The sequence below is a fragment of the Lycium ferocissimum genome, unplaced genomic scaffold (genome assembly GCF_029784015.1).
Source record: "Lycium ferocissimum isolate CSIRO_LF1 unplaced genomic scaffold, AGI_CSIRO_Lferr_CH_V1 ctg10214, whole genome shotgun sequence".
Classification (NCBI taxonomy): Eukaryota; Viridiplantae; Streptophyta; class Magnoliopsida; order Solanales; family Solanaceae; genus Lycium; species Lycium ferocissimum.
The window spans coordinates 38,598-44,817 of NW_026713206.1; positions in this window are offsets into that span (position 1 = coordinate 38,598).

The following is a 6,220-nucleotide window of genomic DNA, read 5'->3' on the forward strand; positions in this document are numbered from 1 at the left end:
AGCTAAGAGTCCCTATGTATTGTAGTACGTATATGATGTCAAGCATCTTATGATAAGCATGATATAATGAGTATACTATGATGAGCTATGATAAGCATATTATGATAAGCATGATGTAGTGAGCATATGATGATATCACACCGTGCCTATATGGCCGGGCAGTCACCGCCAAGGCGGGCAGCTATACCCACCATGGCTAAATGGCATGCGCAGACACCACTAGTGGGCGGCATGAGATAATATCCTGGACCTTGAGATGCCCGACGTTGTGCTATTGATGATGCTAATGATATTGATGATGCTAATGATATTGATTATCACACCTCACCTATATGGTCGGGCAGTTATTACAGTTATGCATATATGATATGATGATGAGTACGAAAGTAAGTTAGCATGCATGATCATCCTTATGATTCAGTCAGTTATAGATTACTCCTTGTTTTATGCCTCCTCAGTTTATTGATGCTTCACTATTGTTTATGCTTCACATACTCAGTACAATATTCGTACTGACGTCCTTTTCTTCGACGCCGTGTTCATGCCCATGTAGACAAAGGAGGTGGCCCGCACTCATGGAGCTAGCAGCTGATTTGAGAGCACTCCATATTCCGGAAGTGCCACAGATTTCTCTTTTGGTATATATATATATCTGTATATTTATGTTTTTGGGCATGGCGGGGTCCTGTCCCGTCCAGATGTCTAGTATTCCAGTAGAGGCTCCTAGATACGCAGTGTGGGTAGTCTGGTCCCATGGCTTTTATGTATATGCATGTATATATATTATTTTGGATAGCCGAAGGGCTTATGGTTATAAAGAAAATGTATTTTTAAAGATTCCGTTTAACATGATTATGAGCATATAGTATGAATACTAGAGATAAGTGTAAGTGAGTGGTGTTCGGTGGTTAGCCACGGATACCCGTCGCGGCCCGTAGCTCCGGGTCGTGACAAAAGTGGTATCGCAGCAGTTGGGCCCTAGGAAGTGTCTACGAGCCGTGTCTAGAGTCTTGTTTATGGTGTGTTGCGCGCCACACTAATAAACGGAGGACTGTGGCATTTAGGAAAAATGACCATCTTTCTTCATACGAGATCGTGCGATAGAGCCGAGTATAAGATTTAATCCTCCCTAATGAGTATGTTGTGATTTCAGAAATGCCGCCAAAAGCTAAAGCCGCCCAGAAGGGCAAGACTACGACAAAGAGGCGGGCAGAAAGAGAGCCGCCTATGAATGTTGATGAAGGAGAGTCACATCATGAGGCCTTATCCAATGCCTCCACCACTCCTCCTAGTACAGAAGGGGCTCCTATTCCAGTTCCTCCACCAGCTACTTCGGGTCAACAAGTGACCGAAGCTATTAATTTATTGACGCAGTTGGTTGCCGCTCAGGCACAACGACAGAATGCGGGGTCAAGTGAAGGTTAAGCTAGTACGAGAGCCCGTGACTTCATGAGCCTAAATCCTCCAGAATTCTTTGGGTCAAAGCCGGATGAAGATCCACAAGGCTTCATTGATGAGATGCTAAGAACGTTGCAGATTATTCATGCTTCCGAGACCGAGTCGCGGGAGTTGGCATCATATAGACTCCGAGATGTGGCAGTTTTATGGTAAATAATTGGAGAGCGTCGAGGCAAGAAAGTGCGCCTCCTCCCGTGTGGAAAGAGTTCGTTGATGCCTTCATTCGCCATTATTTGCCACCTGAGGTACGCCGAGCTAGAGCGGATAGATTTTTGAATTTGAAGCAAGGTAATATGAGCGCCCGGGAGTATAGCCTTCAATTTAATTCCTTGGCTAGGTATGCCCCGACGATGGTGGCCGACATGGGTGACCGGGTGTATAGATTTGTGAGTGGCTTAGGGCCACATTTATTCAAAGATTGCCTAACGGCTTCATTACAAGACGGGATGGACATTTCCGGATTCAAGCTCATGCCCAAAATCTTGAAGGGCAACAACCTCCACAAAGAGGTGAACGTGATGTTGATAGAGGGCCGAGCAAAAGAGCTAGATCTATGGGCACAAAGCCGTGATTATAGAAGGGGATCGAGGCAGACATTTTCTAGGCACTCGAGTCAGTCAGCGACTAGTGCACCTCCCCAGGATGCGGACGTAAGATTTGATCGCTCTTTTCGATCGGGGACGGGGCCGAGTTCAAGGGCCCCGGTGTTCACAATTCGGGGGTGATCACGGTCGTAGGAGACCCCCGCGATGCGATGGCGCCGTGTGGTAGATTACATTCCCGACAGTGCCGTCAGGGTTCGGATGCTTGTTACACTTGTGGCCAAGTAGGGCATATGATGAGAGATTGCCCGTCGATGAGCGGCGGAGCTAGGACCCAGCCCACAGGATCATTAGCAGGATCTTCTTCAGTACATCCTACAGGGCGGACTTCTCGGACCCCCAAAGAGGCCGAGGTAGAGGCCGAGGGGAGTATCTACTCGTGTGCCGCACAAAGACCGCTTATATGCATTAGCCGGACGGCAAGATCTCGAGTCCTCCCCAGATGTGGTCACAGGTACATTGACTGTGTTCTCTTATGATGTGTATGCATTGATAGATCCAGGATCTACGTTATCATATATTACTCCATATATTGCAAATCGTATGGGGGTGAAACCCGAGCCGATCAAACCTTTTAAGGTATCCACTCCGGTTGGTGATCCCGTGATAGCTAAGCAAGTATATAAAGATTGTATAATTGTGATATGTGATCGTCGACCAAAGCCGATTTAGTCGAGTTAGAGATGCTAGACTTTGATGTTATAACGGGTATGGATTGGTTGGCCTCGTTATGCCAATGTTGACCGCCGAATGAAATTGGTTCGCTTTCAATTCCCGGAGAGCCCGTGCTTGAATGGAAAGGTAATACAGCCACTCCGAGAGGTAGGTTTATTTCCTACCTTAAGGCAAGAAAGATGATCGCTAAAGGCTACATTTATCATTTAGTTCGAGTTCATGATACGGAAGGTAGTCTCCTACTTTCCAGTCTGTTCCGGTGGTAAATGAGTTCCCGGACGTATTTCCCGATGAGCTTCCAGGCCTTCCTCCAGAAAGGGAGATTGACTTCGCCATTGATGTGTTGCCAGATACCGAGCCTATCTCTATTCCTCCTTATCGAATGGCTCCGGCAGAATTAAAAGAGTTAAAGGCACAGTTGAAAGATTTGCTGGAAAAGGGGTTCATTAGTGTTATATCCCGTATTTTGAGTAACGGGACAACTAGAGTGAATTATGAGAAGTTAGGGACAAGGCTCTCCCGAGAGACTTCTGTGTGTCTTAAAGACTTGAGTTGTGTATGATTTTAGTGTCATGTAAATGTTAAGGAAGCATTTGGAGGCAATTTCCATTTTAGTAAGTGTGCTAATTTTGGAAAATTGGAAATAATTTTGGTTTGTAAGAAATAAGGTAAGGATTGATCTTATTTAGCACATGAGTTGTTTATGGAAGAATATTAGTGTGGAAGTGTCGAGGAAGGCTAAGGGCAAAATGGGAATTTTGGAGATTAGTTTCGGGAATTTTAAAATGTGACCAATAAGTCATTGGGCTCAAAAAAAATGATGAAAATTTTAGGCCCAAGTGCATGTGGTGGCCGGCCACATGGCCAAGCCCACCCAAGAAAATTAAATATTTTCCATGTGCTAAATTAATTATAAAGGGATCATTTATCCCTTAGAAACTTCATGAAATAAGAAGAGCAAGACAAAGAAAATCAAGAAGGCAAAAAAAAAAAAAAGAGGGCATTCGGCCCCTATGTTCCCACAAATCACTTTCAAAAATCTTGTTCCAAAAATTATTTCCTTGTTATATTCCTACTAATTCAAGGTCCCTCTACAACTTGGTGCAATTGTTTTGGAAGATTGAGCATTGGTTTCATCAATCTCACACTTTGGACAAGTGAAGAAGATAGAAGAAAAAGGTAAGAATTAATCTCTTGTTATTATGTATGAAGGATGGTTTGTGTTGTAGTATATGGAAATGAGTAGAAACTATGGAAATATGGAAGTTTGCAAAGTGGGTGTGGATATGTATGTGTGGCCGTGTGTGTGTTAGTGTATGAGTGTGATGAGTTGAATTTTTATATTGTATTCTAGTTGTGGTTATTGTGGAAATTGTATTGGAATTGAAAGAAGAATAAAAATTGGTTGAAGTTGGAAAGGGAGTGTTGGCCGTGTGGTGCCTAGTGAGGAAATGGGAATGAATTAATTTTGCCTAATATGTTAGTTGTGTTGTTGTGATCCTTATAATGTAAATGAAGGTAAAATGGTTTAAGTTGGCATTAAAATGGAATGTGGAAGGTTATGTCATTTTAGAATGATTTTTATGATATTGTGGAAATGAAGTTGTTAATGTGCAAATAATGATTATTGTTGATGAAATTGGAAGATGGAAATGTATTATGAATACGTATGTTGAGAATTAGAAGTTTCGGATGAATTATGGTTTCGGTGGAAAATTTGTATATTTTGTATATTTTGTGAATATCTTGTAAAATGATATGAAAACGCTTCCTAATTATGTTGGAATGATCTTGGCTAATATAGAACCATGAAAATATTGACCTTGACTTGAAAATGCAAAGTTAGATTGGGAGATGTTGCGTTATGTGGAAAAGAAGACAATATATGTTAGAATATGTTTCAATTCAATTGTTGATGTTGTTGGAATTGTTGATGGTTTGGTTGTTGATATTTGGGCTGAATTGAATCTCGGGGATGTTGTATGTATAGGGAGATCTCGCCCAAATTTCTCGTAGACAAGTATTGACTAAGATTGAATTCTTGAAGCTTTATGATTAATATTTGGTAAATATGACCAATTGTAGATTTTGGACTTAAACGGGATTTGAATTTGGAGAAGCGTAAGGAGCGAATAAGGTATGTAAGGCTTACCTCTTCTTTCTTTGGCATGTCTTAGATGTAATAGGCTTGAATACGTGTCTCGGGGATCACTCAAATTCTAGAAATCCAAGATTGAAATTAGTTACTATTCACTCAGTAGAATTGAATCAAATGCTTATGAATAGTTAAAAGAATTGTCTGTACGCCTAGAACTTGCATGAATAGGATCCGAATACCCTAAAACTCTTATAAGTAACGTCATGAAATGTGTTATACGTAAATTGTGGACGCCGCCTCATTTGACCCGAGGTGGGCCCCTAGTTTCCGAGATTTTTGCTAAGTTGACTTAATTGACTTATTTGAGCAATATGCAAGTACGATAATTGTTTTGATTGCCCCATTGAGTATTAGAGTATATTTTGATGTAGTTTGACTTGTAAGAATGACTTCCGAAGTTCGTAACTTTTGTATACAAATTTTGATTAACTCGGAACTTGTTTCTACCCTTTCGAAGGACGGCAAATATAATTGTCCGTCGAGTTTTGGAAAAATAATTTGTTTATTTATTTGTTTGCATGCATATGATTTTCTCACTACTCTGCTCGTGCGAACTGTTATGATATCTTTCATCGCGTCCGGAGGGGCATGTGTTCGTGCAATTCCACTGCATTATTCACCGCGCCCCTCACTAGAGGGCCGGGGCATGTTATATATATATATATGTATGTACGTATGTATGATGATGATGTGATGACGGGGAGGTGGCCAGGATGGCATATGATGATTCCTTTCACCGCGTCCCTCCTAAGAGGGTCGGGGCACGTTACATGCATGTACATGATGATTTTATTTACCGCGCCCTCATTATAGGGCCGGGGCATGTTATGGTTGCATTTGTTCACGACGATTTCTTCAGCAATATGATACTCGGCCTATTAAAATTTGGAAAAGCACGATTTATGTTCAATAAGTTTTATGAGATCGATTATTGTACTACTTTTCCGTCCCCTCGGGACGTATGATTCAGTTATTGTGTTTACTGCTTTACATACTCAGTACATATTCCAATCGACCCCTTTCTTCGAATTTGCGTTATGCCGCGTGCGGATATCGTTCGAGTGACGGCTTAGGGTCCGGTTCGGCTATCTTGAAAGCTGCCACTCCCTTGTCCGGAGTCCATTTTTGGTACGATCTTTTGCTTCGTTTGTGTATATTTGTTGGTACGGCGGGGCCAAGTCATCCGTCATATGTTCGTATGTTAGAAATTTCGTTTGTAGAGGCCTGTAGACATAAATGTGGGTTATGGTCCTATCTGTACAGTTTGTGTATGTGTTGTATGTTTGGGCGGTTATCCACCGCGGCAGCCTCGCCGGCTCGCCTATAT